The sequence below is a fragment of the Pristis pectinata genome, chromosome 15 (genome assembly GCF_009764475.1).
Source record: "Pristis pectinata isolate sPriPec2 chromosome 15, sPriPec2.1.pri, whole genome shotgun sequence".
In the NCBI taxonomy this organism is placed as follows: Eukaryota; Metazoa; Chordata; class Chondrichthyes; order Rhinopristiformes; family Pristidae; genus Pristis; species Pristis pectinata.
The window spans coordinates 8,913,983-8,939,992 of record NC_067419.1 but is presented as its reverse complement, the minus strand read 5'-3'; the positions used below and the strand labels follow the sequence as shown (position 1 = coordinate 8,939,992).

The following is a 26,010-nucleotide window of genomic DNA, read 5'->3' as shown; positions in this document are numbered from 1 at the left end:
CTGAAGGCCATCTGACCAACCTTCAGTAACACATCACGAGGGCTTTGAATCTCACGGCCGTGGTTTTTCAGGATGTTGTAAATATAGTAGGAATATAGCTGGGTGATGGTTTTGGGAACTCCCTGCGGATACCTGCCTCTTTGTGTGAAGAAGGGGCCAAGTGCCAGACCGAGGATCCAGCAGTAGGAGGGGTTGTAGCTCATGGTGGAGAGGATCTCATTCTCCTGCACGTGTTTGAACACAGCTGCTGCCACCTTATGATCTTGAAAAAACCTGCTGAAATATTCCTTGCGTTCCTCACCAACAAATCCCAGGATTTCAGCCCAGACACTGATCTCCGCCTTTTCTAATAAATGTAGCGCAGTGGGGCGGGTAGTCACTAGCACTGAACACCCCAGGAGCAACTTGTGCTAGATTAAGTTGTGCACAATATCCAACACTTTACACCGGAATTCTGGATCTGTGCACATGTGCTGAGGTCCTGTGTCTCTCCGACTGTCAGCAAAATCGATTTTGTCCTTGAATTCATCCAAACCGTCAAATATAAACAGCATTTTTTCTGCATTCTTCCACAGCTTTTCCAGAACATTCCTCAGGTAAGGATAGAAAAAGAGGATCAGGTTCGACAGGTTTATGGTACAGTTAATCGTGTTTAAATCCCGGAATTTGAAACTGAAGACAAATTGGAAATGTTGAAATATTTTCCCCGTGGCCCAGTCATAAACAATCTTCTGCACCATTGTTGATTTTCCGATCCCCGGGACTCCGGACACTACTGCTGTATTCCCAGATTTGGATTTACTCCGGGAAACGCTGAGAGACAGAGAGACAGAGAGATACAGAGAGAGGCAGAGAGAGACAGAGAGTTAATGTTACTGGGATACGAGTTTCATTTGAACTGGAAGTTGGAAAACCAGCCTGTCACGCCTCAATCTGCTAGGTGCCAGCGAATAAAGTCCTCGTCTGTGCTACCTTTCCTTGTATCTCAGGACCCCAGGACCAGGCAACATCTTTTCTGCACTCTTTCTGGTTTACTAATATCTATCCTATAACAGGGTGACCGAAACTGTGAACAATGCTCCAAGTGAGGCCTCATAACAGCCACGTAACTTCCTTACTGCTATACTCAATGCCCCGGGTGATGAAGGCCAGCGTGCCAAACGCCTTCTTAACCGCCCTATCTACCTGAGACACCACTTTCAGCGAACAATGTAGTCGCGCTCCTAGGTCCCTCTCTTCTTTAAAACTCCATAGGACCCTACCATTCACTGGATTGGTCCTACCATGGTTTGATCTCCCAAAATGCAATACCTCACATTTATCTGGATTGAAAGCGATTTGCCAATCGCTAGCTGATCAAGACCTCTCCGTAACTTTTATGACCTTCTGCACCAGCTATTTTAATATCATCCCCAAATTTACTAGCTGTGCCTTGTACATTTACATCCAAATTTATATAAAATTACAAACAGCAAAAGTCCCCGCACACCACTAGACACAGACCTCCAGTCCGAGATACAACCTCGGCCATCACTCTCTGCTTCCTAGCACTGAGACAATCTTGAATTCAATCAGCTAAATCTCCCTGGATCGCATGCGACCTCGCCTTCCAGACTAGACTGCCTTGAGGAAGCTTGTCAGAGGCCTTGCTAAAGTCGATATAGATAACATCCTCTGCCCTACCCTTATGTACCTCTTGGTTAACTCCTCGAAGAACTACAAGAATTTTCCCAAACACGAATTGCCTCAGACAAAGTCGTGCGGACTGTCTCTCTAAATGTTATTAGCTCTTGTCCCTCAGAATCCCATCCAGAAATCTACCCACCACCGATGTCAGGCTCACCGGCCTGTAGTTTTCTGGCTTGGTTTTGCTATCCTTTTTAAAATAATCCTACCACATTAGACACTCTTCATCTCATGTGCAGCCCGAGATGAAGCAAAAATCTCTGCAAGAGCCACAGCAATTTCTTCCCTAGCTTCCCACAGGATCACAGAATGCAGCAGGGCAGTCCCTGGTAACTTACCCACCTTAATACACTTAAGGTTTCTAATACCTCCACTCTGCTAATTCTTGTGGTCCAATACATCACCACTCATTTCCTTCGCCTCCATCGTTTTCTCCACAGTAGATGTGTGGAACGTGTGCGAGGCCAAAGTCAGGACAGGGCGTGTTGAAGGATTAGTGTGGAAGGAAATCGAAATCTCAGAGTCACCCTCGCCAACTGTACGGGGAACAGAAACGGGAAGTCGTTCTACAAAGTGGTCACCCAGTCTGATTTCCCCAGTGTAGAGGAGGCTACATTGTGAGCACCTTACACTGAACTGTAGGAAGTGCAAGTGCCTCTCTGGGAAGATGTTTATTTCCTGAATGATGGGAAGGTAAGATGATGTGAGAACAGGTAAGATAATGTGAGAAGATGAGTCAATATTAATGGAAGTGAGAACAAGGGGATTACAGGGGAAACGGTCCCTACAGTCTGGTGAATGGGAAGGGAAGGGGGAAATGTGTATGGTGCTGGAATCACGTGCCTGGTGGTACTTCAACATTGGTGCCCGTCCCCTCATTCTCAACGTGTTCTATTTAGCCAGCAACCTCAAACCTTTCTGTGGGTTTTTCCACTACTCTAGTAATGTCCTGGTTTAAAATCCTAATATCCGTTCATAAACCACTAGAACCCTCAACAGCCTCTCTGTCTCTGTAATCTGCTCCGGCCTGACACAGCTCATGGTCCCTGCACTCCCCCAATTCAGCCATCCTCCACCTCCCAGGTTTCCAGACATCCACTGACAGCCGTGTCTTTCAGCTTCCAGGGATCTAACCTTGGACATATCCTCCATAAACCTGCCATCTCTTCTCAGACTCCACTTTATTACCGCAGCCGGAACACAGTCTGGCCACCTGCGATGCTGCAGGCCAGGGAGAGACAGATTGTCAAAAGACAGGATAAATTCCAGATTTCAGCATTGAGAGAATTTCTGTGGAATATTTCCTTTAACTCTGCAGTCATTGGATCATGAGAAAAGGTTCCTGTTAACTAGAAGCTGCAGAGGGGAATCGGAAGGGTTCTGCAAGGTTTTGGGATTTTGGGTTGAGGGAAGCCTGAAAGGGTTCAGTATATTGTTTTTGAACGAGAGACTGGTCATTGTAATGTCATATATGAAAGTCCCAACGTTAGAGGACAAAGCAAGCCCACAATTTCCAAAACAATCAGGAGACGTTTCGACCGTGAAACACGACACGAAATAAGTGCTTCGTTCATTCTTAAGGATGATTGAACTAGAATGGATTACAGATGTTTCGGGGAGGTAATAAATGGGATCAAAGGGTAGGTAGACATCGTTTTGTTGACCGTGGGAAGGAAAGGTGGGAGTGAGTGTCCGGTGGAAGCACTTCCCACAGGGACTGATTCATTTTGGATCGTGATCTTTTCCAACGAACAATGGTTATCCTTCTATATTCTTTACTGCGAATACAATTTCAGCAATTCGCGATTGGATGGATTTTGTTCTTGAATATCAGTCCTGATGTAGTCACAGATTCTAATTAGAAAAATCAGCCACACCCACGACTGAAATGTATTGGCAATAATTGCATCCATGGATTAATTTCCCACCGTGCACATTTAAAATAAATTTCCTTTATTTGTTGTATGCGTGTCATGCACTATCCGTGGCTGGCTAAAGAGGTTGATGAGGTTAATTTGTCAAAACAGCTTGCAATATCGCAAAGTTCCGTGTTAAGGCAGGGGATTGCCATGAGATAGGGTGTGGTTGGTGGAGATGGAAGAGCGGACCCTGGAGTTATGAAGGAAGCAATCCATTGGAAATGCTAGAAGGTGTGGTGGGGATTGGGTATCTGATGCTTAGACCTTGTTGGAACTGGAAGAAAGTGTGCAGGATGATCAATTGAATGCAGAGTTACCTGGGGTGGAAATGCTGTTCTTGTCCGTCCGGCTACAGAGGTGTGAGAGCAGAGGTGTGGGAAGCAGATCAGATACGGCCAAAGATTCTGTCTACTATGAGAGGAAGATCATGCAGGAAGCCGTTCAGGAAGTGAGTTCATAACTTCAGGAATATTCAAGGAATTTATGGCGTTTCACAGCGTATCAGGACCCTGTCAGGAGTGTAGGGGGTTTCGCAGTGTGCCAGGACCCTCCTAGGAGTTTGGGGGTGGGGGTTCTCTGTATATCAGTACCCTGCCAAGTATGTAGATATATCACAGTGTCAAGACCTTGTCAGGAGCGTGTCGGCCAGCAAAGTGGATCATGACCGTGCCAAAAGTGTTTATGTTTATATAAAATCTCAAAGTTGATGACAGAGGCATAGCGGCAACAGTGACCTGGCTAAAAAAAAGGAGGGACTGTTTTTTTCAATATTCATCCATTCACTGCATTCAAGCAAGATAGCGAGAGTAAGAAACGAGCGACGGGAGTAATATTTACTCAGGAGAATACGGCAGCGCTTGGCAGAGGGGGTTCTTCAATGATCAAGGAGAAATATTTTTGTTTCACATTTAGAAACAATGTGAGAGAGGGTTAGACTGCTGAGATTGTTCCTGAGCCCACCAACAGGAAGAAGAATGGAGAAGAAATATGCAGGCAAATTGTAGAGATGTAGTAAATCCACGATGCAATGAAATTGAGCGGCTTCTATTTCCAAATAAAGACTGAGACGGAAATAACAGAAGCGATATAGAGGGGGTGGCGTTTGTCACCTTGTGATCAGTATGTTTCTGGTTCAATAAGGAACTGGACTTCGTTGAACACGGGTTCTGGCAGGGATTATTTGTACTCACGTTCAAAATCTTCAGGTAAGTTAGGTGAAGCATGGCCTGTTGCAAGATTAAGTTTTGCAGTTTCTGTCCTCCTTTCCCTATCGCACCTTGTCTGCACCTTGAACCTTGCTCTCTCTTTTGTTACTCGTAGAGTTGACTGTACCATCACATTCTGAAAATACGAAGCCTTCGCAATTCTTGATCCATGCACTGACTTGCAGCAAGCTCCGTTTGCGCTGCATCCTTCTGCTTACTGATGCACATCATCTTCCCACCCGACACTATCGCGATTTAATCAATCGCACTGTTTGCAGAATTCTGCAAGCCTTTCCACCTTCCTCGCCCTACTCCACAATTCTCAGTTTGTCAGTATTAATTCACGTTTCTTCGAGTTCTCCAATATCAATCACACACCATTAGCTCACATGCACCAGCCACTGTAGGCTGAGCTCAGGACTTTGTCCCCCACCTCAGCCTCGCTAACTGTCGCTTGGTGGACATCATAGGATTATTGTCGTTGAAATTCAACTGGTTATCTGTGGCATTGTTTGCACCGAGGGAATGCAGTTTGTCAGAGTGGAGTTCATTGCTTGTTTGGAATTGAACAGATTACCTGCGGTATTTTATGCTCTTCTAAGTAAGGGGAAGCTGTTACTGTTAGTCCCTGACCAGAAATGATGCAGACACCCGACCATAGGAAATTCTACTCAGAGATGATTCAAGGTGAGAAAGATGATTCAAGGTGAGGATTGTTTAGGATGGAGGTGGGGAGGGGTTTGACGTTTTTGGGGGGACGTGAAGAAATCGTTCAGTTTCTCCCTTCTCCAGATTCTCCCTCTTGTCCGTCCCTGACTTAAATCGCTCTGACTCGGGTGGAGGGATCTGCAGCTACAAGCCCCAGAGCGGTATGATCCCTTTCCCGAAGCTGCCCAACTCTCTGCCTTGTCCCTCATAACAATGGCCCTTGAAACCTCTCCATTAAACAGATGTCTTCATTTGTCCTACCGTTTGTTGCGTTACAGTGTCAACATATGTCCCTGTGGTTTGCCGTGGAACAGTCCAATAAAAGGTGCTATTGGAAACAGTCGTTTCATCCCTTACCTCTCAGCTCACTGGGAACCTCGTGTAAACCTTGGGCGATTTTTGCTCGATCGTTTGGATCAAAACCTGCTTGAATTTAAACAATTTGAGGAAATCAAATGTATAAAGTTGTAAACAGTGCAATGGTTGAATCCAAGGTTGAATTCCTCTTTGATACTGTCTCACCGTGTTCCTGTATTTCTTTCAGTATGTTGTCAAACTTTGGAACGCCATTCCGCATTTTCACAAAGGTTCCCCACATTACCCTCCGGGCTCCGGAGCCCTTCTCCATCGCCAGGTTCATGAGGAGTTTGGAACTATCCGCCCGCTTGCCCTCATCAGCGAGATCAGTGACCTTCTGTGAAGAGTAACAGTGAATATATTGAGGAGCGGACTGACAGATTCACACAGAGAATGAAAATTAAATAACCTGCTCTGTGACGGGAACCCTCTGTTATACTGGACAACGTGAGCAGTCGCAAGGACGGGTGCTGATCCTGCCTGAAAACGGTTGTACATTCCGGGAGAAGAGCACAGGGAGGAACCTTCACCCTCGAGCCTGTTCCACCAGTCAATGAGATCCTGGCTGATCTGTGACTAAACTCCACTCCTCTGATTTGGTTCCAAATCCTTAAAAGCTGGAAACTATTTGCCCCAATTGCTGTGTCGAACATAAGCAGAAAATAATGGTCAGAGATGAATTTAGAAAATTGGACGATATTTCTAGGAGAGTGATGAGTTTTTGGGAAGCTGCAGAATTAGTGATGTGATTAATGTCCTCAGTCCTCTGGTGTCCAACATAACAGCGGGTTTACTGTCTGACAGATGATGCGCTGATTTCCCCCTGTCACATTTTGCAACATTCCTCGAGATAACTGTAGATTCCCGTCACATCTCCACTTAAGTTCCTTTATTCTATGTCTACACTAACGTTACCGTTCCATCTCACTCTGAACATTAAGCAGACCCAATGTTCTGTCATTGCTTCAGGTCCACAATATTTTCAGTTTCATAAATTGATTTCCCGATTTTTCTTTTGCGTTTCCACGTTAACGCCCGACAATTCTGAGCTCTGACATTTCGACAGTCCGTGATGTGTGAATAACCCAAACGCGATCATTTTCCTACCCACTCACCCGATGTTCCAATCCACTGAACTGCTTCTCGTACGTTAACGCCAGACTGACTCCGTGCACTCATCCTTCCATCGCCTGTTCTAGACGGTCCCGGTAGAAGTCTGTCAACTGGAAGAGCTTGAATTCGTCCCAATTTGCCAAGAGCTCGGTGAACACTGAAGACAAATACAGAAAGCTAAATAAATTATCACATCCTATTGGACAACAACAACATACTCTCTGGAACCAAAAGACGCAGCTGCTGTGCGCCACATCACCAAACAAAATTCGAAACACCTGCTGTAGCCGCTGCTCCACATTGCCTGATCTTAACAAAGGTATTTCAAATGAATACAACGTGACTGGACTGAAATTAACGTCCTATGGGGCCCCTGGATCAAATTCGTCGTCACTTAGTGCTCACCAATAGCTCGTGCAATTAACTAGTTCAGCAATGTCATTTCAACTGGCGTAGAGTACCTCAGAAAGCAGCCCTAGAAATAGTGGAGGCGTTGACAATCGTTTTCTAACATTCTTTAGACTCGGAAATAGTTTCAGTGGATTGGATGCTAGCTAACACAAAAGTAACAGAAAGGTGGAGAGAAAATAACGAATTTTAGACTGGTTCCTCCTACAAAAACGATGAGGATATTTCTAGACCAATGTAGAAGACGTAAGAGGAGAAAAAAAGATAGGATAGGACGAATTCAGCAATGATTTGTGAAGGGGGAGTCGTGCATGATTAATCAACTGGAATATTTTGAGGATGTACCTTGCAGAATAGAAGACCCGGGACCAGGGGATCGACTTGCTTGAAGCTTTCAGTAAGGCCCCAGGTTAGACCCTCACATGAAAATTAAAGCAATTGGCATTGGGTCCAAAATGCTTATACGGATACAAAAGTGATTGGTCGACAGGAAAGAGAATGGCAATAAATGATCCTTTTTCCAAGTGGAAGGCAGTGACTAGTGGGGTACCGCATGAATTAGTGCCAGGACCCCAGCTATTCATAACACATATTAATGGTTTGTAGGGGGGGATGAGATGTAACATTACCAAGTTTGTCGAAGAACCAAGGAAGTATGGGACAGTGAGCCTTGAAAAGGATGCAAAGAAGCCGCGGGTTCATTAGGACTTGTTGAGGAAGTGAACAAGTACTTACCAGACACATCGTGGATAAAAAAGTGAGTTAATCCGCTTCGGTGGCAATATCAGAAAGGCAGATTATCAGAATGGTGACAGATTAGGAAAAGGGAGGTGCAGCAAGACTGGAAGCGTCTGTTCACCGGTTCCTAAAGGTACGCATGCAGGAGCAGAAGGAGATAAATCGTGCTGGCCACCGTACGGAGAAAATTCGAGTACAGGTGCAGAGATGTCTTGCTGAAATTATAGAGGGTCCTGCTAAGACTGCAGTTATAGTTTTGTCAGCATTTTCGGTCTCCTTACCCGAGAGAGGATGATCTTGCTATCGAGGATATTCATAAAACGTGCATCAGTCTGATTGGCGGGACTGATGTATGAAGAGAAGTTAGGTCAATTAGGCTTAAAGGTACTGGAGTTGAAAAGAATGAGAGGGTAGCTCACAGAAACCTACAAGACGATTTTAAAACTGGACATAATAACTGCAGAAGGATGATACCTATTGCGGGGTAGTCCAAGGCCAAGGATCTGGATAAGCGTAAGCCATTTAGAACTAAGACGAGATGAAACTACAGAATTCTCTACCACAGAAATCAATTGAAGCCAAATCATTAGATATTTCGGGAGGGTTAGATATTACTTTTCGGTTCGGCGGGAAACAAGTGATAAGGGGAGAACGTTTGAACATGGCACTGAATCTGGATGATCAGCCATGACGAGAGCGAATGGCGGAGCAGTCTCAAAGCATTGAATGACGAACTCCTGCTCCTATTTCCTAGGTTTCTGGTTACTCAATTCGACAATTCGTCTGTAATGGACTGAAACTGCTGGTCGCTGCTCATCCCCAAGAGATTCCACCATGACGTCAGGGAATCTGTTAATGTAATTAAATGAGTTAAAAGCTAAAAACAGTGAAGGTGAGCACGAAGCTACACAACAGGCACAGTGCACACCTGGGTCGCCTGAACGCAAGGAATTCTCCTGTCCTCATAGTCTGACTTCAATGTGACTCCTGATTGCCCTGCGAAATGACCCAAAATGCCACTGCATCCAATGACCCACAGTGAATGGGTGATAAATGCAGGATTTGCCAGTAATTGGCAGTTAGTTTATTTTTGTCACATATACCGAGATACAGTAAAAAGTTTTCGTTTGCGTGTCATCCAGACAGATAACTCCAGAGATTATTTTCCCACGAACAGAACTGTGCTATTGTTAGTCATATTGCTGGTCAACTTACACTTGGATTGGGAACAGTTTTTTAAAATATTCATACTGGAAAACTAAAATTAAAACAGAAAATGCTCAGGTCAGCTGACCTCTGTAGACAAGGAAACCGATTTAATGTTTCGGGTCCAAAACTATTCTCCAGCAGGGGAAAGAGAAGAACAAGTTCGTTTCAGTGGCAGAGAAGGTGGGGGAGGGATGGGTAGAACAAAAGAACACAATGTCTGAATGTAGCAGTTAAAGATAGGTTATACCGCTTTGTCTGTGTTATCTTTCGCTCATAGCAGGACAGTTGGACACGCTCAGTAGGGCAGGATGTACTGGGAAAGGGTGTAAAACTGAGACAAAATTATTGAGGGAGGACAGGCAGAAGTGCAAGTTTTGATACAGACAGAAAGCGGGAACTGCCTAAATTTGTAGAATTCTCCATTGAGTCCAGAAGGCTGTCTGTGACCATGTGGATGAGGGGATGTTGTTTCTCAGCCAGTGTTGGTCCTCATTGGAAAGTGTTGGAGACCACAGATAGTTGGAGCAGAGGGGGAAAGGGGCGGTGAATTAAACTGACAGCCAACTGGAAGCTCAGTTGCCCCTGCGAACTGAATTCAAAGGCTCTGCAATGCGGTTACCTAATCTGCACTGGATTCTCCAAAATGGAGATCACCTCAATGAACACCAAATGCAGTACACTGGATAAAAAAGTGCAAATGAATCGCTGTTTCACTTGGAAAGACAGTTTGCCTCTCTGGCTGGCAAGAAAAGTTGAAAAGTCAAATGTTGTCTCTCCTTTGCTAACATTGGGCTTTGCCATACACAGGGACAGAAGACCACACCAGGGAGTCAAAGATTCCTTTTAACTGCTGAAAGGAAACGGAATGGTGATTGTCTGTCTAGTGGTGAAATCATGCTTGAGTTGGCAGAGATTGTGAAGGATGATCCTTTAAGGTGGAGGTGGGTGGAGTGGGAGATGAGAACGAGGTGTACTCTTGCTTTGTCCAGGACACGGGGTGTGTGTAGAGGTGTGGGAAACGGATGAGATGCGTTCAAGGGCTCTGCTCGCTCTGGCAAACGGGAAGCCACAGTTCGGGAAGAAATAAGATATTTCAGGGGCCCCTGTGCGGCTCTCTATCCACGGATGCTGTTTGACTAGCTGAGTGTTTCCAGCCTTTCTTGTTTTATTACAGATGGATGTTGTATGACTGCAGGTCCTGAAACATTTCCCACATTAGAAAAAAATGTTCGTAAGTTGTGACCTTCACTGACAAGAGCGTCATTCGCTATTTGCCAAATTCTCCATCTCGCTGCAAGTCTGATGCAGAGCCAACTCCGCCCTCTGGACACAGGATCACATCCCTTCTGCTTTCAACATACCAAACATGCATGGAGAGACGTTTGTTGCAGATCGAAGGGTAGGCAGATGAGGCAGACATACCGCCCTTCACACCTGTTACTGCTTCCAACCACGACTAATTTCCACCCTATTTCCCTTCCCAGATATGGCTCCACCTGTTGAAGTTTCCTTTTCCCCCTGAATCGGGTGAGGCAGCATCTCCTTTTGCAACCTGCTCTCTGGAGAAGACTGCTTATTTGCGTGACAATAGAAACACCATAATTATCACTGCCCGTGACTTGTGTCCAACACCGTTCTGCTTTGGGCGACCTGCTGCTTGTTCCTCATGAAAACTCGGGAGTCATTCACTGCTTTAATGTTCACCAGAATCCCAGTTAAGGGGAATCTACCACACAGTCCGTGTACCTCTTTTACATGACTATGCTACCGCCGTAGATGTTAACAATCTCTTCCCCACTATCACCACCCCCCCACCCCCCCCCCCGTGTCATTCCGTCTTTTTGTGAACTGCATTTCCTACATTAATCTCAGACCCACAGTCAAGACAATGTTTATAATTTGAAGGAATTATGTAACACACACGTACCCTTTCCGCTTGATGAGATCACTGGATTTCCTCCCTTGTCTGCACCTTCTGCCATGTTCACGACAGCTGTTGTCAAATTATGGACCTCTGTAATAAACCAAAACAAAAATAACGGGGATCAGACAATGTTTAAGATGAAAAGGAAATAACTGCCTAATTCACATACACGGAATCATACACGGGCTGGTCACCAAGGGCCCATCCATCCGGAGTCGTACAATGCCCAATCCAGCAATTATGTTTCTTTCCCAGACTCTCCAGGGAATCTATCCTCGCCAATGGGTTCAACGAGTTCCTCTCTCATTCGTCTAAACGAGAGTGAATAAAGCTCAGTTCATCTAATTTCCTTTTATGCGTCAGTTCAGCTATCCTTGTTCTGTATTTATTTCGGAAGGACGGCAAGGAAAAGCTAGTGATATTCAGGCTGGTCAGTCTTACAAGAATGGTTGAAAATTTATTTGAAAGGATTCCGAGGGACAGGATTTACTTAGATTGAAATCGCAAGGGCTGATTAGGGATAGTCAGCTTGGAATTGAGCGTGGGAAATCACGTATCCCGAATTTAACTGAGGAATTTTGAAGTGGTGACGAAGAAGATTGACGAGGAAAGGAGGTAGACGTCGTCTACTTGGACTTTGGCAAGGCTTTTGTCAAAGTCCTGCATGGTAGATTGGTGATATCAACTGGGATCCATGGTGAGCTATTCAGATGGATACTAAACGGACTTGGTGTTAAAAGTGAGAGGGTGGTCGTGCAGGAAACATTTTTACAGATTGGTGGCATGTGTCAGGCAATGTGCCACAGAGATTGGTGTTGGCTGCTTCATTGTTATCATATATATGAATGATTTCCGTGAGAATGCAGATGGCATGATTGGTACGTATGAGATGACACCAGATTTGGTGTTATAGTGGACAGTGAAGGAGCCCTTCTCAGGGTATATAGATCGTCTGAAATTGGGCAATCGAATGTCAGATGGAATTTAACTCGGACAAGTGCGAAGTGATGCCGTTTCTAAACTAAATCAGGGCAGGATGTACATAGTGAATAAAGTACCCTGAGTAGTGTTGCAAAAGACAAAGGGGGATAAGTAGATAGTTTTCTACAAAAGGAACAAAAGCAGACAGTCTGGAGAAGAAGACATACCTGGTACTTGCCATCATCGGCCGTGACAAAAAGAGTGGGACGTCATGCTGCATTTGTACAAAATATTTTTTATGCTGCATTTAAAGTACTGTGTGCAGCACTCTCTCCACACATTCGGAAGGATGCAATTAAGCCAGAGAAGGAGCAGAAAATTGTTACCAGTGTGTTAACATGTTTGGAGGTTTACGTTAGAAGGAGAAATTGGAGACGCTTCGTCCGTTTCCCTGGAGCTAAGATCACCGAGAGATGACACGATGGAGGAAAATAAGATAATGGAAGGCATAGATAGGCCAGATAACCGGTGTCTCTTTACCGTGGTAAGGTTGACTAAAACTAGAGGGCATAGTTGTAAAATGAGAAGCAGAAGGCTGATAGGGGTTCTGAGGGATATTCCTTGTACACCTGTTTGACTCTGACCCTACGATCCCCTAGTATCTGTTTTGTAAGCCTTTTCTGCCCTCTCTTCATACCAGAACATCCTTCCTCCGATACGCACTCCGGCTGAACATCTGGGATTTTGGCAGTGAACCAGGACTCTGTTCGGAGTGTGTGGGGTTTCACAGTGTGTCAGGACCCTGCCAGGAGTGCGTGGTGTTCCCAGTGAATCAGGACCCTGCCAGGACACTGTCAGGAGAGTATGGGGTTTTACAGTGCATCACAAACTTGCCAGTATTCTATGGCGTATCGCAGTATATCGGGATCCTGCCTGGAATGTATAGGTTTTCAGTGTGCCAGGGCTCTGCGAAGATAATACGTTTCACAGTTTGTCAGCAGTATGTGGTGTTTCATAGTGGAATGAGGAACGTGACGTTGGTGAATGGCAGACCAACAATTACCGGCCGACTGCCCTAACCCTGTTCCTGTATATTATTATTTAGCCAAAGCATTCGAGAGTTCCGGACATCCGGAAGAAAAAAGAGACAAGGCCATTTTGCCCTTCTAGATCATGGCTGGTCTTTTACCACCACGCTGTGTTCCCGTACTTTCCTCCCTTTCCTTAAATCTTTTAAAGATCTAGAAATCTGTCAGTCTATGATCTGAATGATTTCATTGAATCAGTCTCTCCAATTGTCTGAGGTAGAGAATTCCAAAGATTCACTCAGATCTGAGTGAAAACATTTCCACATATCTCAGTGGTCAATGACAAGTCTTCATTCTGAGACGGATACACTTGGTTATAGACTTCTCATCTTGAGGAAACTTTCTCGTTGCATCAAAGCTGTCAATTGCAATACAAATTTTATCTTTTAATTAGATCTTGGCTCCCTATGTGCTTTGGAGAATGCAGGACTTTTCCACTCAACGTTCGGCAAATTCACCAACACTGGAAATTGTTCAGTGAACATTTACTCAGTCTTCAGTAGGTCTGTCTGACAATACTCCCAGATGCAGTCTCCCTGAGGCTTTATATAAGTGCAGTAATAAATTTCTGTACTCAAATACTTCCATAAAGGCGAATGCACAATTTGTCTTCCCAATCACTTGTATGACCTGCATATTGACTTTCCATGACCTATACAATTACACTGAGGCCTGTCTGAATATCGAAAATACCCAATCACTCACTTCTAAGAACGTACCCTGCGTTTCGGTTCTGTGCACCAATGAGGACAAGCTCAAATTTGTCTGTGTTATAATCCACCACTTTGTTCTTGTGAATCCATTCAAATTATCCACATCAGTTTGAAGTCTCTTTACCTCCACAGCAAATGCGAGAACTCCACCAAACACACAGAAACAGACAGGAACACACACACACACACACACACACACACACACACACACACACACACACACACACACACACACACACACACACACACACACACACACAATCAACTAATTTTGTATCATTGTGACATTTGGTCACTTCAAACAATTTGTTGCTAAAGATTATTAATAGTTGCGGTCCAGGAGCTGATCCCTCTTGTACCACACTAGCCACAGCGCAACATTTGTATAATAATTAATTTATTCCCACTCCGCACTGCCGGCAGAGGTGGTGGAGGCAGATACATTGGGGACATATAAGAGACTCTTAGATAGGCACATGACAGATTGATAAATGGAGGGCTATGTGGGAGGGAAGGGATAGATAGATTTTAGTGCAGGATAAAATGTCGGCACAATATCTTGGGCTGAAGGGTCTGACTGTTCTGTAATGTTCTATGTTCTTTGTTTTCTGTCAAAGAGCAAATTATTATTTCTGGTCTATATGTAAATCGTTCCAACTTGCTGTGTGTGCTAATGTTGTAGACAATTACCTCCCACCACGACCTCATGTGATACCTTATCCAATACCTTCTGAATATCCAAATTTATCGCATATGTAACTGCTCCCATGAAGCTTAACAGTTACACCCTTAAATGATTGTAACAGATTAGTCAAACATTATTTTCCATTCATGAACCCATGTTCACACCGCTCCGTCCTATTATTCTTCTGTTATTGCTCCCCCACTGCAGATTCTGGCATTTTTCGATGACTGACATTGGCTAATAAGCTACCAGTTCAACATTTTCTCTCTCTATCCCTCCTTTCTGAAATAGTGGGGTCACAATTGCCTCCCTCCAATATACAGTAACAATTCTAGTGTCTTGAATTATGGCTGATGATAACAGCGTGTTCACGACCTCTTCAAAACTTTGCTCTGTTGATTATTGGGTCCTTGGGATTCATCAGCTCCAAGGCTCACCGACTTCTTTAGTATTTTTCTTCATTGATAAATAATTTCTTTAATTCTCCGTCTTTGCTTATTCCTTTGGTTCTCTCGTCTTTCTGGAAGTTATTTTGTGATGACAGATATGGAATACCCCCACATATCCGTCTTTCCCTTTCGCAGAATGTTAGAGAACGCTGGGGTTTAAGATTGGAGCCGGCAGTTACAAAGAGAAAATGCAAAATCATTGTTTTGCTGAATGGTGTCTTAACTGGGAAAACGAGGAGACATTTGCAACTCCTTTGGTTACGATATTATTAACCGATGGGATATGCAACTTAATTTGGATCCTGATTCACAGAAATATTTCCAGTTTTCCCGCATTCATTCATAGATCACATTCTGTGCACTGTCTCACGTGCACACGCCACCAGTCTTCCCTGGACACATTCTTCGCCTCAGCTCGAATTGTGGAAAATCCCAAGCGTAGCATCAGGAAACAGCAGGGACATAAACATCGCCAGCACCAGAAGAGGCTTAAAACAGAACTAATGACTCCTGGTTCACTGATCAAAAAGCCCAGCCACTTGATTAAGTAAATATCAGAAATAACTATCTGACGCCGCCTTATTCACGCCTTAGTTCCGCGGGAATGTTTTGTCTCGGTGTGGATATATTTCCATGTAGTTTCCTGGTAACTTCACTGCAGGCAGTTAAAAGAAGGATGTTTGATTTATTTTCAAGGATATTGTTCTGTGAGACTCAGTGTCTGTGTGCAAGCAGCTGCCTGTCCACAGGACGGATTCCAACAAACACATTCCTTAGAACAGGGAGTGGCCTCGCTCCTGAAAGTAAATCCAAACATTTCAACAATTACCTGCCTGTTCAACTGTGAACACAGTTGCTTTAAAATTATTCTTAACCCTTTCTACCACAGGAAAATGCAATAACACCCAAACTGACAGAAAAAATATATTCTGACCCAGGGTCCCAAAGCTGAAACGTTACGTGTACAGATGCTGCATTACTTGCTGAGAGCTTCCTACAGTATTTTTACTTCAGATATCCACATCTGCAGTTCTTTCATTAATTCTCACAATTCATCTCAGAAAACTAATCCGTGGTATTTACAACTGATATATTCCTTGCTCTAACCCTGCTGTCTTCCCTTTACTGTTGATCTGATAGTTACTTTTCAAAATATACACACCCTCCGCCGTGGGACGTCTCCGACGTTTCAGATGGCCATACTGGTGTGAGTGTTGCTGTCAGAAAGGACTCAATATCAATCAGCCTGGAACGTTTTTCTGGTTGATGGGAGGGACGCTTTTTCATTATCTGGTTCAACGAAAATCGCTTCATTAATTTGGAACTGTCAGGGCTCCCTTCTCCCATTAAATTCCCTTCCGATACCATCAAAGTTGGCTGTCACTGCAAACGATAACTGATCAAAGTTGTTCAGGGACAAACTTAAACTTTGCCGGTGCTGTGATGTTGTAGCCGGACGACATTCAGTGCAGTCCTGGATAAATACAGTCGGAATTCCCAGGAGACCGATAATCGACCTGTACCAGCGTGCCCACCATGCACGAAGAGCTTCTGGTCCTGCGGTTGCTGAACTAGATATAAAGTGCGCACTACTAATGTAAAAGGTCCCTTGACATCGGCGGGAACCAGGTCACAAACGCAGTCATCTGAGGATTCTCATTCCAGTTTGCCGGACATTTTTTTCTGATCTAGAATGCGTTAAATCCTTTGAGTTCCACGTCGTACATTATGTCCTACAACCGGCGTACTATGTGCCTCTGGAAGAAACGGAGTGGACTGAGCACTGAAGTACCCGGCCAGGGGTAAAGGTGGACTGCCACAGTCCTGGATCCACCCAACCTCACAGTCGGCCGAATCTCCGGGCCCGGCATATCTCAGACAGCGAGAGGAGGGGGAGGGGGTCAAATTAAGGAAACACACACAGGAATATCAGAGGCTGCATTAACCTTACCTCACGGTGGCAAGTAGTTTCTGTCCGGATTTCCGTGCAGATCTCGCAAGTTCTTTCCTTATTATTCCATCCCAACCAATTCATTCAGCGAGACCCAAGCTGTGAATTTGATCTGCTCCTTGTTTTAGGAAGTTCTGAGCTCCGCCCTGTGCGTGAACGATGCGATCCGACGCAGGATGTGTTTCCGCTCAAACATTCCTCACCTGTCCCCGGACAGGGAGCCGCCTTTCTGCTGGAATCAAACTAAACCCTTTCGACAATTTACTTCCACTTCAAGTGTGAACACATTTGGCCAAAACACTTTATCCAACAATACCAGTTGCAACAATTCCAATTCCAGTACATACAGTATATGTGCAAAAAATTGTCCATATTCCATCCGTTTACAAGGAGTTTTCCAATGAAAGTCACATAAACAGTGGATCTAATCCATGTGAGATACGTTGACATTCTTACATTAAACAGTAATTTCTCAATATAACTAATCTGAGAAAGGTTACTATCCCCGCCGGGAACCCGCACCTCCCATCGGATCAGGTTCAGTCCGATCTCGGGGAACCAGATGCTGAATCGGTTAACCATTTACCTGCCAGAATTCTTTTTCCAGCGGTTAAAACAAACTGTTATTGAGGACAAACAGTAAGAAAGCGGTATGCTACAAGCAGAAACAAACGCTTACTGAGAGAAGCCCCGTTCCTTTGAGTCAAAGGGCCGAGATGTAGAACATTCCCAGTATTCATGTTCCCTTCCTTCTGCCTGTGGGTAAGGGGTGAAGACCAAGGATCCCCTGTGTGAGATGGAGTGCATTAAGTCACGGTCTGAGCCCATACACGGATTCGCTGCATCGTGTCATCTGAGGGCATACCTGAAAATAGTCAATTAACTTTCATGAGGAAGTCCAAAAGTTGGCAGAAGAAGTCTGCCCTGTCCATTTCATGTGGAGTTTACAAGTTGCACCTTTGTTTTTTATGGTGCCCCTCCTGGAGTGAAGGCAGGTGCAAAGCTCTCATTTTGCAGTACAGGCACCCACCCTTCCTCCATACGGCAATCCTCTCCGGTTCTTCGTCGGAATCACCTTCACTTTACTGCGGTTTATTATTCTTTGTCAGAGAGTCATACTGCAGAGAAAAGCCTCTTTCGCCCAGCCTGTCAATACCGACAGACTACCTGTCTATAATAATGCCTTTGACCTGCAATTTAACAGTAGCCTTCTATGCCTTGGAGATGTAAGTGCCAGTCACAGAACATCACAAAAAACCTCCCTTCCATTGACACTGTCTACACTTCCCGCTGCCTTGGGAAATTATTTAACAGAATCAAAGACCTCTCCCACCCGGTCACTCTCTGTTCTCTGCCCCCCCCCCCCCTTTGATCTGGCAGAAGATACAAAGATTGAAAACACGTACATCATGATCAAGGAAAGCTTCACTCCCGCTGAATCAGACTCGTGAACATCTATTTTCTACGACAAAGAGGAAGGCTTGATCTCTCGACCTACCTCGTCATGGCCCTTGCACCTTATTTGTCGATCTGCACTGTACTTTCCCTGTAAATGTAGGATAATTTTCTGTATTTTGTTATTGTGTTACGAGCCAGGTTGCTACTTGGTGAATATCCCTTTAAGGCACCTGGACAGTAGTGCAGTAGTGTGTGCGTGGTGTTATCGGAGGACTGCAAGACTAGAACTGGAGCGTACTGGCTATTGCACAATTTGAGAGAGAGAGAGAGAGAGAGAGAGAGAGAGAGAGAGAGGGAGGGAGGGAGAGAGAAGGAGACTGACTGCCAGTCTCTATATCTATGGAGGAAGATCAATAGCTGTGACTGTCACTATACAATCCATGTATGGATTTTTGGATTTTTGTCGTTAACCTCTACTGGAAAGCAGGTATTTCTGTGGGCGGCCACGTATCGAATGCCCTCGGTGTGGCAGATACTTCGGAACAAAGCAATGGAGATCATCGGTGATTGAGGTGTCCTATGGCTTCCATCGTGGAACATGCGGATTTCATAAATACTCCCTACATTCTCTCTATATTTTCTCTCCAGTCTACTGTGGTTTTGCAAAAGTCTTTGCTCGTCGTTCTACCTTATGACTTGCTGAACTGAACTTTGAGAACTATTCCTAGACTTGGCGTTTGGGAATTTGCCACGCATACAATTCAAATTTAGTTTTGGGGTTAATGTTTAATATCTAACGTTTTTATTTCTCTTATTATTACAAGGAGTTATTAATGAACAGATTCGATTCTAAAATTTATACATGGCTCTTTGTATTTCTATTGTTGCTGGTACGTAACAATTGTCATTCCTTTTGTACAGCCTCAATGTATTTATGTTTGGAATAATCTATCTGGCTGGCATGCAAAAGCTTTTTACACGTGACAATAATAAACCAATTACGAGCTACCAATTAACTCATGTGAGAGCCCTTTACACTCCACTCCACTTTGTAGTGCTGGAGGAGATGCTCTCAGTCCAACTACTGACTTAAACCAGCGCCCTCTATTTGTTATGTTTGAAAGGTTCCATGCTATTGCACTATTTATGAGGTTCCGTCCTCGGTCTTATCCGCTCCAAGGAAAGCAAATTCAGTGCTTACAGTTTATCTTCACAACAGAAAAGTTACCAACTCGCGCAACTTCCTGGTCAATCACCTCTGAAGTGCAATCAACTGTACACAGTGCTCCAGCCGTAGCCTACGCAATGTTTTATAAAGTTGCACCATAACCTCCCTGCCCTTATCTTCCACGCCGAGTTAAATGACGGCAAATATCCCCGATGCTGTCAACCTCAACTAGGTGTGCTCCCGCATTTAGGGATCTCTGGACATCAAGGTGTCTTTGTTCCAAAATATTTCCTGGGGCCCTATCATTCATTATGTCCTCGTCTTATTTGTCCTCCAGAATTGAATCATAGTTATGAAGGATGGTGCAGGAGAAAGCTTGGGACCTGCACACAGTGACCTGCAGATTAACTGCGGAACCGAGAATTCGCTGCGTTGTATCATGAAGTACATGAAAAGTACAAATATTCTGCCTCAAAAATTAAGGAAATAACATTTTGCTCTATAGCTCTGTGTGGTCCCCTAATGTGACTGGATGCAAGGTACTTTACACACGGGCTTACTTGACTCTGCTCGCCATCCACAGGCACACATGAAAAATAACTTTGACAAAGAAATTGGGGCAAGGAGCACCTGGTAGTTATTCCAACCTGAAGGGTCGACATCTTAGATACACACTGTGGTTTGCAGACCAGCAGCTGGGATGATAAACGACAGTCAGCTCACTCCATATGTTTCTCACTGTGTTCGGTAACACGCCGCAAAATTACTACGTAGTCACGTGGGTTAAAAGAAGAAAGTTGGAACAGTGGTTCAGATTGAATATGCCGTCTGGTAAGTAAGTGGTTTACATTATCATTATGCCGAGCACCGTGAAACCACCATCAGGTGCCCAGAGACAGGAATAAACGCCATCCCGTCTCCAAAGTACATTCCGGCCGAGTTAAAACCTTTCTAAAAGCTTTTGCTGCTTATAATAAGGTTTTGCTGCGTCCAATAAGGGATTGGTGCTTCGCTTTACAATATCAGTTTATGTCAATCGGCTGTGCACTAACAGGGAATTATATTTGAGGAAGTGTTTCAGAGAAAAAAATATTTAACTTTATTCGTGAAATATTTCCAGAAGGAGCAGGAGGTCTTCCTTTCGAGGGGAACAGATTCCAGAAATGTTTCACATGGACGCTTCTTGAAGGAGTAAGAGGAATATTAAAACAATTCCTGATCCAATCGCTAGCCCTTATGAGGGTCCCAAAGCCAAGTTTCTTTTCGTAAAAAAAACGCTCAAATGAACATCGGAGAGAAAGACTATGGAAGTTTAGGACAACAAACGCTCCAGATAGAAACATAAAATTATTTGTGTTTCAGCATTGCGAACGCCCCTTGTAGTTAGAAGTAGTCAGCAAAGTTAATAACCATGTTTCCTGACAGTTGATGTGGGATTAAGTTGCCATACCGGTTTGATTTCATTTCACGAGAAAGGCCGCTCCTTGTCCCAAAGAAGGTGTGGTATGTTTGAGCTGAAACTCGTCCTGCGCAAGTCAGCACAGCTCATACAGGGGACGGAGCTCAGAACCTTAAAGAACAAGGACCGGATCAGATTCACAGGTTGTCACTGGCTAAAGTTAAACAAGGAAAATTGAGGCGATAGGTTGTCAGAGATCTAACTTGCAAAGCCCACATGTCAATCGAGACAGAAACTACTTGCGACCGTGAGGTAAGATTAATGCAGCCTCTGATATTCCTGCCTTGTTTCCTCAAATTGCCCCACTGCCCCTCCTCCCGCTGTCTGACCTGGCCCGGGCCGGGCATCCTGCTGTCCTGTGACGGTGGGTGGAAACGGGACTGCAGCAGTCCACCTGTACGCTGGGCCGGGAACTTCAGTGATCAGCCCTTTCCTGGTCTCCCACCACCACCCCCTCCCCCCACCCATCTCCCACCTTCCGTCAGCATATCTTGATATCAGCTCAGGGACACAAAGAAGGTCTAGAATTAGCGGTATTTCTTGTATTCTAATTCAGAGGCATTTTCTGCTCAGAGTGGTATCTGAAATTCAAGCTGGTTTTGCTTGTGACTTGGCTTCTGCCGACCCATTTTGCTATTTTTCTATTTTCCTTGCATACTGCGCGGTTTGGTACCCTCAATGTTTTATTCATATCATCGACCAGGCTCGGGTTTTACTTTAGTATAGGGTGATGACACAGGCACAGATCGATTATCGCTCTCTGCCCGGATGGAAAATTATCCACTTCCAACAGTGGAGCCCTTGCAGAGATAGATGACGTCTGTAATTTAGTGTAAGTAGTTCATAATTACGGCGGCAGTCAGTATTGTTCGATATGGAAAGCGAATTCGGTGGGAGTCTGGAGCTGCTGTTGATAGTGAGATTTTTATTGGAAAACTAAAGTTAAAAACAGCTTCTGCATTCAATCCAAAATGTCCTGTCCGGATGTCCTGTCTGTTCTCGTACAGAAATCACGTTTCACACAAGAAAGGAAATCCGAGAGGTTAGTGCGAAAGTAAATGACATCTAAATTGACTTACGGATGGGAAAGTCCTGTTAACTCAGGATTAACCTCGGTCAGGGAACTGCCCATCATTTATCATGGATGGAAATGCAGGACATGATTTATAATTTTGTTTCCCTGATACTACCATTGGCTGTAACAGGAAAACAATTCAGTAAATGAAATTATAAACAAGCTTTGTTCAGAGATCAAATGACAGAAGATTGTGAAACCAGTTCCATTACTTTTCAGCAGAAAGGCCGCTCCTTGTTCTGAGGAATGTGCCTGTCGAAATTCATCCTGTGCACAGGTACAGTAGCTGCATTCACACAGACACTCTGAGCATCAAGAACCGATGCAAATCAAATCAATCAAATATCTTTGTTTGGCAAGATGAAACAAGGGAACGGCTTGAATAGAACGGACATGTCTTTTTTTGCGCGCTTAAAGTAAGAATTCCATTACACGAACTGGATTGTAGTTAATTGCTTTATATTTTTGAGCAAGGATGTAATATTTTCAATTTTGCCTTCCTTAGGCAGCACCCCTGAACCTATGGATTTCTTTTTTCCATAATTTTACGGGCAGTATCGCAGCAATATTCTGTCTTATCCATCCAGCAACCCAGGGTGCATCCATTGGTCAACTAATACATGCACTTTAACTGTGCATATTCTTTCCAATGCCTCGGCTCAATTAATATTTTCCCCATCATGAATCCCGATTACATCCTCCATTGCTTAGACTCAAGCGACTCGAAATTCCTTGATGCCCACTGATGTAAAATATTCATTCCCTACCTCAGACATGTTCTCCCATTCCTGGAAGATAAATTCCATTTGAGTCTCTCATCAGCCCCTCGTCTCTTCCTTAAAATTTAAAACAGACTTGTGTTGAAGCTCTTTCCTCACAGTAACAAACCAGAATCATCCAGATATTCCCAACATGAGTGTGTTAGTATTAGTCGGGGTGTTTAGGAAAAGATGCTTCACTCTCCCTGGGAGACCACAGGACATTGTCTAGGTTCCTAAACTTAGCATTTGACGTGCACATACTGCCTTCACTGCACTACGTAGGCGATTTTCCATGGGTGGGCAGCTATCCTGGACTCCCCCTCCGTCATCAGAGAAGACAGTGCATTTATCAAGCAAGTCTCTGCCCGTTGTGTGGAATGATACTTCTTCTGCGGCTTAGACATCAGGTCCCTGTCTGTTCTAACTCCTGTTTAAGGTCTCCCAAGGAAGTTATCCGAGGAATAGCAAATGGATTTCAATACAGATAAGTGTGAGTTAATGCATTTTGGGAAATCAAACTAGCGTAGGACTTACACTATGAATGGTAGCGTACTAGGGAGTGTAATGGAACAGAGGGTCCTTGGATTACGTGCATAGTTCTTTGAAAGCGGCGTCACGGGTAGACAGAGTGTTGAAAAAGGCATCTAGCACGCTGGCCTTCATTAGTCAGTGCACTGAGTATCGGATTTGGGACATGATGTTGCAGTCGTATAAGTCGTTGGTGAGGCCGAACTTGGAGTAAAGTCTCCAGTCTTGGTCACTCCGTTGCGTGAACAATGTGGTTAAACTGGAAATAATGCATAACATATTTACAAGTATGTTGCCAGGACTAGAGACTTGAGTGAAAGAGAAAGGATGGCCAGGCTAGATATTTTTTCCTTGGAACCTCGGAGAATGCGGGGCGACCTTAAAGAAATATTTAAAATTATGAGACGCATAGATAAGGTGGACGGTAGCAGTCTTTTCCCCCGGGTAAGGGTTTCCAAAACTAAGGGGCATAGATTTCAAAGGGACCTTCGGGGCAAATCTTGCACGCAGAGGGTGATGTCAGAGGAAGTGATTGAGACAGGTAGAGAAGTATCATTTAAGAAGCACTTGGTTAGGTGCATGGAGGGGTGGGGCCGACGGGGCTATGGACCGAATGCAGGAAATTGGGACCAGCTGGGTGGGAACCGTGGTCGCCATGAATTCCTTGGGCCAAAGGGCCTGTATCCGTGCTGTATTGTTCTATGACTCTATATTCTTGATAATAGCGTCTTTACTACAAAGAAAACCCCTCAAGGGATTGGGTATAAATTCCTAAAACTGGCATCCTTTCCCAGAACCCATGACACGAAAAGTTCTATTCTTTACGGACCACAAGCTCCTTGACCCCCAACAGCAGCACATCATAAGTGCTAACTTTGTCGTATCAGTTATAACATTGAGTGCCAACATCGATTCGGACCAAGTACTCAAGTTCGTCGTCGCCTTACGTAAAGCGCACTAATAATTCACATATTTATCTCTTAAAATTGTACCAAGACGAAGTGTTTCCTCTGTACAGTCGACAAAAAAGCTACGAGTATAGCATCAGCATTACTCCCAAATCTGTATGACACAATAAGTTAAACATTACAGGGCATGTTTTAATATGGAGACATGCGGGCAAGTAGAAAAACAAGAAGGAATTTATTGGTCCATAAACAATACAAAATTGCAGTTGTTCCTAAAAGTGTGGGTGATACCAATTGATGGCATCAGAGCATAGGGTACTGGAATACTCTGACAAATAGCTTATGTGATTTGATACAATGTAATACTTTAGGTGTTGGATTTTGCTATTTGTCCGGTCAACCTCCTCTGCCGTTCAATAAGGTCATGACTGATCTGACTGCAAATAATCATTCGCGCCTAGTCCGGTAATTTTTAACTGCCTATCAATTAAATACTATAGATATCTGCTTTAAAATATTCAAAGACAGTTTCCAACATCCTTTGAGAAGACAGTTCCAAAATCTCACAACCTTCCAAGAGAAAATAAATTACCCAACCAACGCTTTAAATAGTCAGCTCTGCTACTAGTTTCGCTGTCTCCATCCAGGCAAGGTCCCACAGGATCTTTCAGTTTCAATTAAATCGCCTTTCATTCTTCTACACTCCATGGATAAAATTTCAGCTCATCAGCTTTTTTTTTGCGGAGAATTATCTCAATTCAGATAATTTCTTTCTAGCTTTTGTTTCCAAAGCTCTCTTTTGTTCATTAATAATTTCCCCAAGTAAGACCAGTAATGTACACAGTTCTCCGGATGTGGGAGGGCTTAGAAATTCGAGCTACAACTACCCGACTTTTGCGTCCTGTTCCATTAAAATCAGCAATACCGTTATTAGATTTGCCACTTTGTCGTTGTTTCTGCATGCGAGCGTTTTAGGATTATGAACGCAGATGACTCGCGATTCGATTACCTCGTATAGTTTTACAGCTTCGGCTGAGAGAAAATAAATATGTTAGCGTGGAAAACGTCTTCTAATGTTGCAAAAAGAGAAATAACACCAGGAATTGAAAAAAATCACAGAGTTTGACAAAAAGGGACCAAGAAATTGTTACGTAAGAGAAACGAAGCAAGGAAAAAAAGTAAAGAGATATTAAAATTATTTATCGAAGTGTAAAAGGGAAAGAAAAAGTTGTTGTGGTTCCCTTGTAGTATGAGACGAGGACATATTTGGAACAAGGAATGTGATGAGAAATTAAACAAATTTCCATTATCTTAAAGACAGCAGACAGATGAGAGATATCTTTATTAGTCACATGTACATCGAAACAGTGAAATGCATCTTTTTGCGTAGTAGACTCTCGGAAATAACTAACAAATAAAGTTAATAAGTAAAAAAAATACATTGATAAATTAATAATGAAACGAATGGGACTGAAAACTAATAAAATCCAATAACCAGAATGACGAACAAGGTAAGTTTTGAACAACGTGGCTATAGAAACAATTGATGCACTTATTATAATTTTCCAAACTTCTATAGATTCACGACCGTTTCCTATAGATTCGACGGTAACGAACGCAACCGCACTATTAAGGAGGC

The 26,010-nt window shown here is 43.9% G+C and overlaps 1 protein-coding gene and 1 long non-coding RNA gene across 3 annotated transcripts in view; one reads left to right on the top strand and one right to left on the bottom strand.

Moving 5' to 3' along the window:
- Nucleotides 1-646: 646 nt before the first annotated feature.
- On the bottom strand, nt 647-17,210 carry LOC127578175 (uncharacterized). 2 transcript variants are annotated; one of them, XR_007957487.1, is made up of 4 exons: nt 17,075-17,210; nt 11,271-11,357; nt 6,991-7,145; nt 647-6,212 (listed from the first exon to the last, which is right to left on the bottom strand). It is a non-coding gene; the product is annotated as an uncharacterized LOC127578175 (long non-coding RNA). The 2 variants fall into 2 exon arrangements; XR_007957488.1 differs by lacking the exon at nt 17,075-17,210 and adding an exon at nt 16,286-16,799.
- A 3,991-nt stretch (nt 17,211-21,201) lies between these two features.
- Nucleotides 21,202-26,010, top strand: part of LOC127578172 (NACHT, LRR and PYD domains-containing protein 3-like) — a 35,209-nt gene continuing 30,400 nt past the window's right edge. Inside the window, exon 1 of the mRNA XM_052029814.1 lies at nt 21,202-21,351. The gene's annotated coding sequence lies outside the window, so the exon portion shown is untranslated. The remainder of the gene's footprint in view (nt 21,352-26,010) is intronic.